Raw genomic sequence first — 15,296 nt, 5'->3', positions numbered from 1 at the left:
GGGTTGATAAAGGAAGGCACAAGGCAAATGTAAACTTTCTGAAAAGGAAATGAGAGAAATATAGCCTCAGTTGATAGTCCCAAAGAAGGAAGATAATTGTAGGATAAAACGGGAAGTAGGTATCACTGACGAAGCAGAATTCCTGGGAAAGTAGTAGATATGATGCCTAGAGCATGGGAATTATCTTTGGAGTGGAGGGACATATCTTTCCTGAAAGATTAAACACATACGGAGAGATAAATATTTTTAAGTACACAATTAGGGAGCAAGATACCAAGGGAAGTGTATCCTGATCCTGGATTTTAACTTGTGTGTCAGAGGTGGGGGCCATCATTTTTAAGGAATGAGTTAGAAATAGGTAAGGTGGCTTGGATAGAATGGTAAATATTTGGTATATAAAATAAGAAAAAACAGAGGAAGGAAAGGGAAGAGGATAAACCAAACAAACAAACACAACCTTGAAGAACAGCAATATTTTAGAGACAGGAAAAAAAATAATGATAGAGCTTGAAAAGTAAACCAAAAACAGTGGCCAGAGTATAAGAAGCCAGAAATATAGAGTTCTGATTAAGATAAATGGTCAGTAGGATTAAATGTCTTCCAATGATCAATTTTGATAGGAATATTTAATATTTGTTTTAGCAAGAAAAAATTACAATTTCAGAGCAATTAGAGAGAAATGTTCACACAGAAGCAAGGTTTTAAAAGGTTGCCTCACAGATGGAGCATGACCACTCTTAATTCAGTCAAACGCAAGGGGTTTGTGTGGGAGGGAAAAGAGATGTGATTACACAGCTGCAGGAGGACATGGGATCTAGGGAGGGTGTGTTAGAGGGAAGCAAACTTGGAGTACATGTGAGTAGTCAATGAAATGATCGGAGAAAAAGGGTGGAATTGAAGACAGAGAACAAAGAAAGAGTCATCTGCAGAGGACGCCTGAAGAAAGTGGAGATAATAACAAAGCTAGTATCGCTATAAAGAGCAATTCTTTTTAAACAATAGGAAAGGAGATAACTTTGTATTAAGTTTCAGTGCTGGTCTTTTTAAAAATAGTTTCTCCAAACTTTAAGAGTGTTGTACCATAGACAACACCCCACTCCCAAGGACTAGACCCAAGAAAACCAGAGGTGGACCTTGTAATTTAAATCTCATATCTACTTTGTTTTACCTTTGCATCGCTACACACATTGCCCTTTCTCTTCATAGTTCAGATGAGTATATGGTCTGAGATCAGACTTAACTTCTTCTATCTTTCTGCTTTACTACTATACTATGCACCCTCTCCTTTTTTTTTTTTTTTTTTTTTTAATACTTAGAAGCTCTGTATCTGATCAAACTTTCTCTTTATAATCTTTTCTTTGGGCAATGCCATTCTCGTATCCCAAGTCATAATTTTGAAAGGGCTATTAGATACAATGGGGAAAGCAATTGAGTCAGTATACATCTTTCTGGCATAGTTGAAGCAGGTTTTTTAAAACAAGAATATTTTCCTGCATTCCTCAGAGAATAAAGGGCAACCAGGCCTCGATTGACCCTATTTCTCTGTGATCCTTAACCAGGGGAGCATAGTGGGAATGTGATTATTAGGTGCTAGGAATCTCACCTTATACTGGACAAAATGGCAGCCTTCAATACTTGGGAAATCTTTGACTTACAAGAAATATGTGTGAATACGGTGCCCCCGGGTAGTGTAAACTGCCGACACACCTGAGTGCTAACAGAGAGGTTTGAGTTCACCCAGAGGCAGCTCATAAGAAAGTCATCGCAATCTACTTCAAAAAAAATCAACTATCGAAAACCGTATGGAGTACAGTTTACTCTGACACACATGGGTTTCCATGAGTCAGATTCAGTTTGACTGCAACTGGTTAAATTGCTAACCTCCTAGCCTAAAAAACACAACAAAACAAAACACAAACCCGTTGCCGTTGAGTTGATTCCTATTCATATTGACCACATAGGAGAAAGCAGGACTGCTCCATACGATTTCTAAAGAGCAGCTGGTGGATGCGAACTGTTGACTTTTTGGTTAACAGCAGAGCTCTTAATCACTGCGCCTACTGCTTCTAAATCCTTGCTTTATATTAGAATCAACTAGGTGTTATCGATCACCTCATATGCGTGTGAAAACTGGACAATGAATAAGGAAGACCAAAGAAGAATTGATGCATTTGAATTGTGGTGTTGGTGAAGAATATTGAATATGCTATGGACTGCCAAAACGACAACAACAAAAAAATCTGACTTGGAAGAAATGCAACCAGAATGCTCCTTAGAAGCAAAAATGTCAAGACTACTTCTCACATACTTTGGACATGTTATCAGAAGGGATCATCAGTCCCTAGAGAAGGCCATCATGCTTGGTAAAGTAGAGAGTCAGCAAAACAGAAGGCCCTCAGTCAGATGGATTGACACAGTGGCTGCAACAATGGACTCAAGCATGACAGCAATTATGAAGACGGCACAGGATTGGGCAGTGTTTCGTTCTGTTGTACATAGGGTCGCCATGAGTCAGAACTGACTTGACCGCACCTAACAGCAACAGGGAGGCCTTAGAAAATAGCAATGCTTATAGCCACTCAGAAATTTTATTTACTTGTTCTGGGATAGGATAAAATAATTTTATGATATAGCTACTGCTTGAGCCTTTCTGGGAAGAATTAACAAGTCTCATATGGTCGCTATGAGTCAGAATCGACTCGACAGCAGTGGGTTTCATTTTGTTTTATGGATTTTCTAAGTCTTCTAGGGCTCGTGTAACAAAATACCATAAAGTGGATGGCTTTAAAAAAATAGAAATTTATGGTCTTGTGGTTCTGGAGGATAGAAGTCCAAATCAAAGTATAAGCCATGTTGATTCTTTCAGGTGGCTCAGAGAGAGAAACAGTTTTATTCCTCTCTCCTAGATTCTGGTGATCTCAGCAATCCTTGGAGTTCCTTAGCTTGTACTTGCCTCAGTAGTCACAAAGATACCTTCCTCTGTCTAAACCTATGTGTCTGTTCTCTTTTACAAGATAGTACTCAGATGGGATTAAGACCCACCCTACTTCAGTATAATCTCATATTAACTGATGATATCTTCAAAGACTTTATTTCCAAACATGTACATGTTTACAGGTACCAGAAGTTAGGACTTCAAAATATCTTTTTTTTTTTTTTCCGAGACATAATTCAATCCACACAGTGGATTTACTGCAACAAATCCTAGGAAAGAAGGCCCTAACTATGGTCACAGTGGCTTAGGCTGAGGCCCAGGTGGTTAGAAAGTCTTGTCTCTACTTCCTTTGGTAGGTGCTTCTCATTGCCAAATTAGCATTGTATTTTTTTTACCAGGGTCAGTGGCTCAAGGTTAAACACCCCTAAAATCTGACAAAATTAATTTTTTGCAACTTCAAAGTAGAGAAAAAGATCTTGAACCTAGTCGCCTACTTGAGGTTTACCTGTTGAAGTTCTTCACAGGGCAACTACTTTATCTTGCCACTTCTATCTTTATATTTCTACAGGTGCTTGTATATTAATAGCAAGCTATCTGAGGCTAGGGTGGCGAGGCTGCTGAAAGGAGAGAGGAAATAAAGCTGAAATAAGAACTATTCTATAACCTTGTGCCAATTACTTAAATTTTATTTGTTTTTGTTTTCTTTACCTGTATAATGAAGAAGAAGGAAAAAAAGTACCTTCATAGTAGTAAAAATTAAGACATATGTACCAAAGTTTTGCTGCACACTGTTGGTAGACAATTCCCCATGAATTTCTTGTGTTTCTATATGGTGTCTTGACTACTGAGCGAAGAGCGTATTTGAAATGCAAACAGGTTTGGAAGCTAGAGATAGTTTATCCCTCTACAGAGACTTGAAGTCATCCTCTTCGCCTCCCTTGAGACATCTGCTTATACCCTGGAGTAATAACCAGAGATTATTGAGTAGAGATGGCTTCCTACTCTCTCATCGAAATTTACTTATACTCTGGGGTAATGAGCAATCTCCATCTCTCTAAAAAGGAAGATCAGGAGGTCACAGCATTACTGATAAAGGTCATACTCTCCTAAAATTCCAGGCTCTTCTCCTGTGGTGACAGATACTCATGGTGTCACCCTGTGGAAACTGGGACATAGTGAACCAATGTAAGGCATTGCTCTGCTTGCTCTATTGCTGTGAAAAATAAACTGCCTGTGTCTCTGACACAGAGGTATATGATGATGAAATACAGGCAGGATAATTTGTTGTTTCAAGTAGGGTAAAATTTTAGAACTTTCATAATATTTGACTTAACCCAGATAAGTACTAAATAAATGTTAGCTCTTCTGATAAATGTGTCAGCGAAAGTATATAATCTTCAAATGGAAAATACACAATCAACAAGGGAATTTGTGATTTCTCTTTTGGAATCCTCTCCCCAGTTTGCAGTTTAAGATTCCTTACAAATTTACCATTTTAAACATCTACTGAATTCATTTATCCCTTTTATATTTTGAGACAGAAATAAATTAGCAAATAATCTTCCTGAAATTTCTTTATTTTCATTAATAATTAGATTGGTTTAGCCTAACTCTGATAAGTCAAAAATTATAATGAAAATCATCTTTTAACATTTTTGTAGGAGTGTTAACATTTCTTTAAGAGAAAACCATAAATTGGATTCAATTTATGGGCTTAATTGTCATGCAGAAAGGTGATTGGGGCATCAAAAATATTTTTGCTTTATATTTCCCTTCCCCATTTGTAAAACTTGCCTGGTTTCACTGCCTTAAAAGCATAACATCAATAGAATCTATGATGAGTGTATAGAACAGACTCAGATTATATTCCACCGACATTGAGGGTAGCTTTTATTCATTGTCTATTAACCGCAACAGAGCATGCCGTGGAAAAACAGAACATGGATCAAAACATTTTTAAACAAATAAATGTAAACCATAACAAGGACATGGGAAGGTGCACTTCAAGTGTGAGTTTGCATAGCTTTATGGCTCATGCTAAGACTATATTCAGTAATACCCATCTTTAGTCTGTTTTCATGCCTCTTTTATATTTTCTTAGTATATTCCACTAACCAACTTCAACCCCTCATTTAGTGTTTTCAAAATGTGATTTAAAGAACAGCCCAGAATTGATTTTGTGTGTTTATATTTGGCTTCACACTAGCCATAAGCCATAAAGATAGTTGCAGTTCAACAACCATTCCACGCGATTCTTACATGTTCTAATGTCTAGTCCTACTTACCTGGTCTTTAAGTCTAGGGCTAATATTTTAGCCATGTTCTTAATTCTTTTCCACTATACCCTGTTGAACTATAATCATAGTGCTTATATTCACAATGTAAAAGCACCTCGTATATCATATAATTCTATAAGAACTTGCATGAGTTCTTATTCCCATTTCACATATTAGAAAATGGTATGAATAATTTAAAAAATAACTTAAAGCTAGTATTTTAATCTCTTACAGATTGTAACTGAAAGAACTGTAGTTTGAAAACACTAGAAATAGCTTGTAACTCGTATCGCCAGATACTGATTCTGCCTAGAGCCAGCCATTTCTGTAGGATTCCTGCAAACTGTACTACATCATTCACCACCAGGCTCCCTCTGTAATGTCTGTTTAACACTATTTGCTTCTTTCCATCCTACAAACTGCATTGCTGAGAAAGGTTACTAAATGTTTGCTTTATCTGAAGGTACTCCTCCTGCTGCTGTCTGTATTGTCTTTCTGATTCTACCTGAATTTTGACATGTCCTCATATATTTACTAATTTCAAACTGTTCCTAAAATGCTCCCTCTCCTCTACTTAGACTTAAATGTTAAATTAGATTTTTCATGATTTTGTCCTCAAGGATGGCACAGGACCAGGCAGTGTTTTGTTCTGTTGTACACAGGGTCACTGTGAGTCAGAACTGACTAGAGGGCACCTAACAACAACAACAATGGAGCTGTGTTTGGACAACTATCACATTCTTTTAATAATATAACAGAATGCTTGTTTGCACTTTTATTGTTGCTCTACATTGGCTAATGGGATGCAGAACTGGGGACTGAGAGGGATCAAGCACCAAATAATTGGAGGCCAACCTTTGGACTTTTGGTTTAGAGGACATCAATGCTCTCCTAGCATTAGGTACGAGAGGAAGGAAAACATAGTAAAAAATAATGTCTTGTCCCTTTCCACTTCTCTTGTACCTATCCTAATACTGGGGAGGAGAGAGGAATCTAAAAAAGAGAGGGGGAAAAAAAAAAAAAAACTTCTGAGAAAGCAGGCCTTGCCACCTACTCCACACAGATGACTAGTGGCATGAGTCAAGCCTGATTTCGGCAGAGAGAAATAGCAGATAAACATTAAATTGGATGTAAGATTAGTTTTAAAATGGATTAAATGTGTCTGACTTTTTTATAGCTGACAGTTACCAGAATAGTTGTAGAATCTGCTCATCTTTGGATTAAGAAATAAATAAAATCACTTAATGTTTGCACCTGACTTGGTACACAGTATTATTAAAAATAAAAAAATGGAAATTACAATCATATTCTTGAAAATAATGGAAATTTAATTTGGCTTAGTATTTTTACCCATCATGGGTGCCAGTATTTCCTTGTTTCTTTATTAGTCCAGTGGTTTTCAAAGTGTGCAGTTCAGACTAGCAGCATTGCCATCACTTGGGAGCTTGTTAGAAATGCAAATTCTCGGGCTCCACCACAAACCCCCAAATTGGAACTCTGTGTTTTAACAAGACTTTGGGTCTAGTTGATTCTCATATATGCTAAAGTTTGAGAATCACTATGTAGTATGCTTTCAGTTTTGAATGTTTTGAGGAAAGGGTTCTAAATATCTGTATTTATTAAATGTTTTAATGAAAAGTTTACATTTTTCTATATTCATCACTTCATCACATCTTTAGTTTTTGGTTGAACTTAAAAAAAAATTTCATCTTTAATTAAAATACTTAGCAATACCTAATACAATGCTATTCAATAATTTAAATAGATTGAAATACTTGTGTTATTTCTCCAAATGATAAATATTTCATTTAATATATTTATATTTATTTTATTAGTTACTGATTATTTGGAATAATTTAATAGAAGTGAAGTATTCTTTTTAAAATTCTTTAGAATATTGTAATCTATTGCTTTTAAAAACGCAGGCAGTTCTGTAATTTTAGCGCAATGTTTAATTCAAAATGATAAAGTGAACTGATTGACACATTATACTTTTATCTGTCTCACTAATTCTTTAACAGCTCACCAGTGACCCATACTTATCTGATAAAAGATTTCTATTGCTTTTGAAATTTTATCATAATCAGCTTAAAATAGCTTTTTAAAAATACTTTAGTATGGTTTAATCTCTAAAATGTATTTCTGGCCCTGCTTGGTATTTAATTTTTTACATATTTTTCTATCCAGGAATACCATCCTTTTAAGGTAAAAGTTGATGAACTAATCTTTTTCTTAAAAAAATCACTATACTTGAACAATGGCAAAAGACTGAGAAAAGTTGCTTTCTTCCTGTTTACCACAGTCATTATTTTTTTAAATAAGCACACACATTTTTATTAAGACATAAGCCTGATTCCATCTATTCTGTAGCTAAATTAAGAGCATTGAAGGGTTTACTCAGTCTTCTTACATAGTTCTCTGTAAGTGGGTAAAACAGGGAATCCTTACTTAAAAAAAAAAAAAAAACTGATAAAAAATAGTTCTCAAATTTTACCACGTTATTAAATGCAAAGCACTGTCACATTATATTTTGAAAAGGAATTATGTAAAGCAGGGAATAATGATAACCGTACATTGTATTAACATAAACACACTAAAAAAAGTGATCAGTGCAGAAGGTATCTTTTCATTTTATGCTATCATTTATAATGTAGCTATGCACCCTTGAGCGTAGGGAGTTTGACAGATTTCTTGCAAAAGTGTTACTTGCACGGCAAGAGTTGATTAATAATAAAAAATAACATTGCTGTATTTTGGGATACTTGGAGGATTTCAAAAATGTTCATACTCACTAAAAATACAGTACAGTATGCCAAACAAAGGGATGCTAAGACCATGTGAGGTCTAAAATTTGTGGATTTGAGCCAGCCAAACCCAGCAACAAGTAGTTCATTTTTGCAGCCTGCACAAACACTTCTTTCATAGAGAAACACTCTGTCACTATCCCCATTCCGTCCTTTCTCCCTAAAAAATCCCATACATGACATTTGCATTGACTTCATCAACTTCAAATTGCACCATCATGAATACTAGCACGTATTTTGCATTCTTTCCATCAATAGCCTGGACAGGAGGCTAATTAGGGTACCACCGATGCTTTAAACACAAAGTGCTAGTAAAGGGCAATTCTCTCTCATAAAAACCTCAACTTCAAAACTCTCTATTTGGTCAGAGAAGGGATTTTTTTTTTTCTAACATTAACTGAAACTAGCTCTCTGTGTTAAAAAACATTTATTTTTATAGGTGAAATAATGATAATATGGAATAAGGTATAATAATATTTTAGAAATTGTTCTTGCTCCAATGAATATGGCTGCTGTATAGGATTTAAGATCTATAACAATTTTTTTATTGAAAAAAATCAGAAAATAACATGACAGGGATGAAAAGGCAACCCAGACCCTTTATTTGCAGTATCCAATCTTATAAGTACCCATACTTTTGGCAGATTTTACTGGGAATATGCCTGCTACATACAGCTCTTGAAAAATGATAGCGCTCTAATAAATAATAACTATTGAGAACATCAGTGAGTGACCATGGACAGTATTACAAAAGAATTAGAATATGAAAATGTTTGTGTAGATATTCAAGACCTGTTGACTCTTTTAAATACATGTATAGGCTTGGGATAACTTTGAAATAACTGTAGAATATTGTATACACACGTGTGTACACACACACACAAATTTTTTTAACTACAAACAGAAATTAGAAGAAAATATACTTCTCGTATTTTCTTTCTGTTGAAAGCTGTTATAATATCTTATCATAGGAATTAAGATATATGCAACATTTTGTAGCAATTGGTTGAGGGAAAAACCACAAAATATCCCTCTGTCATCTGATCATGTATAAAAATCTGTTTGTAATCATTTTTAGTCATGGTTGAGAGAAAGCTCTCCTGTTTCCCCTTCATAAAAAGAAAAATTTTTTTTTTTTTTTTTTTTTAGCATTGGTAAACTGGTGATCATTGCCGTCCATCTGTGAGTCAGACACTTATGACAAGGGCCAAAATCTCTGTGTAGTAAAACTTTGCCACAGCTAATTTATAACCTAAAGCCAATGTTAACAATAATCTTTGAGAGGCTTTGTAATGGGTTGAATTGTGTCCCCTAAAATATGTGTCAACTTGATTAAGCCACACGTGGTTGTCCTCCATTTTGTGATTTTCCTGAGTGTTACAAATCATGATCTCTGCCTGTGGTTAAAAGGGTTAGAGTGGGATGTAACACCCTTGCTCAGGCCACATCACTGATGCAATGTAAAAGGATTTTCCCAGGGGTGTGGCCTGCACCACCTTTTATCTCTCTAGAGATAAAAAGGAAAGGGAAGCAAGCAGAGAGTTGGGGACCTCATACCACCAAGAAAGCAGCACTAGGAGCAGAGTGCTAGGACCCGTTTGAATACTAGGTCCCTGTGCCTGAGAAGCTCCTTAACTAGGGGAAGTATTCCACCAGAGCTGAACAAAGAGAGAAAGCCTTCCCCTGGAGCTGACACCCTGAATTTGGGCTTGTAATCTACTAGACTGTGAGAAAATAAATTTCTCTTTGCTAAAGCCATCCACTTGTGGTATTTCTGTTATGACAACACTAGATGACTAAGACAGGTTTCTTTGTGCTTGTGATAATAAGGTTTGGCCTGTACAGTCTTTCATACTATAAAGACACTACAAAGTAAATACATAGTATCAAAACCTTTAGAATGGATGATCATGGTTTAAAAAAAAAAAAACCTCTCCCTTTTTGTTTTGGTTTTACCTCTTCAGAAACCACTAACAACATGGCTGTTTTTGGAGTGTCCACTATCATCTTTATATTATAGATTTAAAACATAAGTCTTGTCATTGCAACCTCAGAGTAAGAAACAAATCACCAATAATTTTCTTATTTATGGCTACCAAAAAGTAGATTAAAGTGGGAAAATGTTAGGGGATATCATTCAATTGAAATTTTCTGGAATTGATAGCATTAAGGTATCATAGGAATAAATTAATGAGATTAATTTAGAAACCATTAACTCATATCTCATTTCGGCTATACTGCAAAACAAATCAGAGTATCTGCAAGGATTTTAATTAGTTAGTTAATTATGGTCTTAAAGCAAACTCCTCTTCTGCCCATGTTGAAAATAGACAGCAGATGATTACATTTCCATAGATTTCACAACATAAGTTCCCTTTTGGTTTGAAATAAGAATGTTAAGATTGCCAAGTATAAAGTTTATAACTGCTGTTATTTTGGATTATGTAGAGTTATGAGAATCCAAATGTTTTACAAAGTTAAAAAAGTATTCTTTTTTTGCTCACTTTTAACTCAAAAATTACTAAAGTCATTCTTCGGAAACATGCCAAGAAACTCAACTTCTTGCCATATGCCTGCATAGTTTTATTAAACCGCTGTTATTCACGTGCACATTCTCACACACATACAAACAAGGGATGCCAAAGGTTAAAAATACGTTACATGCATATTCCAGAAGCTTGAATTGGGACTTAAACACAGCATGTGGCCTATTTCTAGGGTTATTTTTATGCTAGCCATAACAGAGTTTTTATGTTCATGTATTTTACTTCGTACCTCCTATATTTTAATGTCTACTGAGAATAGTAATTAAAATAATATACACTTTTTTTGAAAATTTTATTTACTCTGTACGATTAACTTTGTTCTTGAATTAATAATACAAAACAAATTAGTACAGTGAATGGAATTCAGAAAGCATGATATGTGTTAAATATGATAATAATATATTTAATATTAATAACTATTATTAACATGGAGCTTGGGTGGCACAATGATTAAGCCTTTGCCTGCTAACCAAAAGGTCAGCAGCTCCTTGGAAACCCTGTGGGGCAGTTCTACTCTGTCCTGTATGGTCACTATGAGTAGGAATCAACTCGACCGCTAAGAATTTGGTTTTGTTTATTATTAAAACACATGTATAAATAATTGTTAGACAAGATCTTCAAACTGGTTCCTTAAATTCTTTCATTAACTAAACCCTGTCAATAATTTGCTCATTGAATCTTTTCCTTTATGATATCTAGTAGTTACATTTTTCCTGTATCCAAATACCCATTACATGTCTTCACGTAATCTTAGGTCCTTGTTCTAGGCTTTGTCAGACAATGGAAACAAGGATTGCATTCTCCATTGAGATGCGGGCCTAGAAGGAATTTCCCGTTGGATATCTGAAATGTTTTAAAACTACCTGCTGTTGTTGTTGATGTTATGTGCCATTGAATAGGCTCCAACTCACAGTGACCTTATATATAACAAAACAAAATGTTGCCCACCCGTGCGTCATCCTCACAATCATCGTTATGGTTGAGCGCATGTCATAGCCGCTGACTCACTCTGTGTCATCAAAGATCTTCTTTTCTGTTGACCCTCTAATTTACCAAGCATGATGCCCTCCTCCAGTGATTACAGGCATAGTTTCTTTTATTGCCCTTCACTTTATTGTGCTTCACAGGTATTGCATTTTTTACAAATTGAAGGTTTGTGGCAACCCTGTGGCGAGCGAGTATATAGGCGCCATTTTTCCAACAGCGTGTGCTCACTTTGTGTCTCTGTGTCACATTTTGGTAATTCTCACAATATTTCAACTTTTTCTTATCACTGTATCTTTTATAGTGATCTGTGAACAGTGATTTTTGATGACTGTTTTGGGACACCACTAAAACTGCACCCATATAAGATGGAGAACTTAATCAATAAATGTTTTGTGTGTTCTGACTGCTCCACCAACAGGCCATTCCTCTGTCTCTCTCCCTTTCCTCACTCCCCATTTCTGAGAAATGACAATATTGAAATTAGGCCTATTAATAACCCTACAATGGCCTCCAAGTGTTCAAGGAAAAGGAAGACTCGCAAGTCTCTGACTTTAAATCAAAAACTAGAAATGATTAAGCTTAGTGAGGAAGCCATATCAAAAGCTGAGATAGACCGAAAGTTAGGCCTCTTGCACCAAACAGTAAGCAAGTTGTGAATGCAAAGTAAAGTTCTTGAAGGAAAGTAAAAGTGCTACTCCAGTGAAGACACAAATGGTAAGAAAGCAAAACAACCTCACTGCTGTTATGGAGAAAGTTTTAGTGGTCTGGATGGAAGATCAAAATAGTCACAACATTCCCTGAAGCCAAAGCCTAAACCAGAGCAAGGTCCTAATTCTCTTCAATTGTCTGAAGGCTGAGAGAGGCAATGAAGCTGCAGAAGAAAAAAAGAAAATTTGAAGCTAGCGGTGGATGGTTCATGAGGCTTAAGGAAAGAAGATGTCTCCGCAACACAAAAGTGCAAGGAGAAGCAGCAAGAGGTGATGTAGAAGCTGCAGCAAGTTATTCAGGGGCTCCACCTAGGATAATTGATAAAGGTGGCTACACCAAACAACAGATTGTCAGTGTAGACAAAACAGCCTTATGTTGGAAGAAGATGGCATCTAGGGCTTTCATAGCTAGAAAGAAGTCAATGCCAAGCTTCAAAGCTTCAAAGGACAGGCTGACTCTCTTCTTAGGGGCTAATGCATCTGGAGACTTTAAGTTGAAGTCAATGCTCATTTAACATTCCAAAAATCCTAAAGACCTTAAGAATTATGCGAAACGTACTCTGCCTGTGCTCCATAAATAGAACAACAAAGCCTGGATGACAACAGATTTGTTTACAACATGGTTTACTGAATATTTTAAGCCCGCTGCAGAGATTGCTTAGAAAAAAACACTCCTTTCAAAATATCACTGCTTATTGACAACACACTTGATAGCCCAAGAGCTCTGATGGAGATGTATAAGGAGATTAATGTTGTTTTCAAACCCGCTATCAACATCTATTCTGCAGCCCATGGATCAAGGAGTAATTTCAACTTTCAGGTCTTATTATTTAAGAAATACATTTTGTAAGACTATAGCTGTTATAGCTATTCCTCTTTTGGACCTGGGCAAAGTAAATTGAAAACCTGTAAGACATTCATCATTCTAGATGCCATTAGGAACATTCCTGATTCATGGGAAGAGGTCAAAATATCAACATTAGCAAGAGTTTGGAAGAAGTCGACTCCAACCCTCACAGATGACTTTGAGGGATAAAAGACTTCAGTGGAGTAAGTAACTGCAGATATAGTGGAAATAGCAAGAGAACTAGAATTAGAGGTGGAGCTTGAAGATGTGACTGAATTGCTGAAATCTCATGATAAAATTTTAACCGGTGTGGAGTTGCTTCTCATGGATGATCAAAGGAAGTGGTTTCTTGAGATGGAATCTACTGGTGAAGATGTTGTGAACATTGTGGAAAAGACAACAAAGGATTTAGAATGTTGCATAAACTTAGTTGATAAGCCACCATCAGGATTTGAGAGGATCAACTCCAATTTTGAAAGATGTTCTGTGAGTAAAATGCTATCAAACAGCATCGCAGGCTACAGAGAAAGTTTTCATAAAAAGAAGAGTCAATTGATGTGGCAAACTTCATTGTTGTTTTATTTTAAGAAATTGCCACAGCCACCCCAAACTTCAGCAACCACCATCCTGATCAGTTAGCAGCCATAAACATCAAAGCAAGACCCTCCACCAGCAAAAAGATTACAACTCACTGAAAGATCAGATGATGACTAGCACCTTTTAGTAATAAAGTATTTCGTAACTAAGGTTTGTACTTTTTTTTTAGATATAATGCTATTGTACACCCAAGAGACTATAATATTGTATAAACGTAACTTTCATATGCATGAGGAACCAAAATATTCATGTGACTCATTTTATTGTGGTGGTCTGGAATTGAACTCAAAATATCTCCAAGATTTGCCTATACTCCCTCCTGGTGATGTGTCCAAAGTAAGTGAGATGAAGTCTCATCATCCTAGCTTTCTAAGGATCATTTTGGCTGTACTTCCTGCAAGAATTATTTGTTCTTTCTTCTGACAAAAACAAAACAAAAGCTGGTGCTGTTGAGTGGATTCCAACTCAGAATGACCCTATAGGACAGAGTAGAACTGCTCCATGGGTTTCCAAGGCTGGAATCTTTATGGAAGCAGACCGTCACATCTTTCACAGAGCAACTGGTGAGCTCTAACTCCTGACCTTTTGGTTAGCAGCTGAGTGTGAAACCGCTGTGCCACCAGGGCTCCTTCTTCTGCAGTCCATGGTATAGTCAATTTGAATTTATCAATCATTTTTCAATATCCCGTTTTTATCTTCCAGCTTTCACATGCATATGAGATGATTGAGAACACCAGGGTTTGGGTCAAAGACACTTTAGTCATCAAAGTGACATCTTTGCTTTTTAAGGTTTTAAAGAGGCCTTTTTTTTTTTTTTTTTTTTGCTACAGATTTGCCCAATGCAATATTTTATTTGATTTCTTGACAGCTGCTTCCATGAGCATGGATTGTTGATCCACATAGAACAAAATCCTTGACAACCCCGACTTCTTCACTGTTTTTAACGATGTTATTTATGGACCCAGTTGTGAAGATCTTAGTTCTCTTCACATTCAGCTGAAGAAAACTACCTGTTGTTGTGTGCTGTGGAGTTGATTCCAATGCATAGTGACGCTATATTACAGAGTAGAATTGCCCCATAGGGTTTTTCTAGGCTATAAATCCTTAAGGTAGCAGATGGTCAGGTCTCTTCTCCCAGGGAGGGGCTGGTGGAATCGAACAGCTGACCTTTCAGTTTGCAGCCAAGCACTTAACCATTATGCCAACAGGGCTCTTTCAAAAAATCTGCCTAGTTTATGTCAAAGAATAATTAAAAACTCACTGTATATGTCTATGTGCTGGAAAAGATGAATGTGTGGAAAAAGCAGGAGTGAATTGCTTCCCCTGTCTCAGGATAAGACTCAAGTATTTTAGGGTAATATAGGAGGTTTCTTCTAAGCTAATCTCAGTACATCCTTCAATCCTAATATTTTATCATTCTTCTATTCCAGTCCCCATCCTCAAATCATTGTACTTCCAGGTTATAATTTGCGTCTTGTACTTCCATATTTCCAGTTTTATATCCTTCTGTTTTTTTATATTCACGTTGTCTTGTAGTTGTTTTTCTATCTTCTCCATTAAAAGGTAAGCTACTTAAGCTTCCTTTTATTCTTAGTCT

The 15,296-nt window shown here is 36.1% G+C and overlaps 1 pseudogene; it reads left to right on the top strand.

The window, feature by feature from the left end:
• Positions 1-11,959: 11,959 nt before the first annotated feature.
• LOC126058093 (tigger transposable element-derived protein 1-like) lies at positions 11,960-13,816 on the top strand (annotated as a pseudogene).
• The last annotated feature ends 1,480 nt before the right edge of the window (positions 13,817-15,296 follow it).

The sequence above is a fragment of the Elephas maximus genome, chromosome 14 (genome assembly GCF_024166365.1).
Source record: "Elephas maximus indicus isolate mEleMax1 chromosome 14, mEleMax1 primary haplotype, whole genome shotgun sequence".
Lineage (NCBI taxonomy): Eukaryota > Metazoa > Chordata > Mammalia > Proboscidea > Elephantidae > Elephas > Elephas maximus.
Note: the sequence above shows the minus strand (reverse complement) of the source record. Positions and strands in the feature narration are given on the sequence as shown.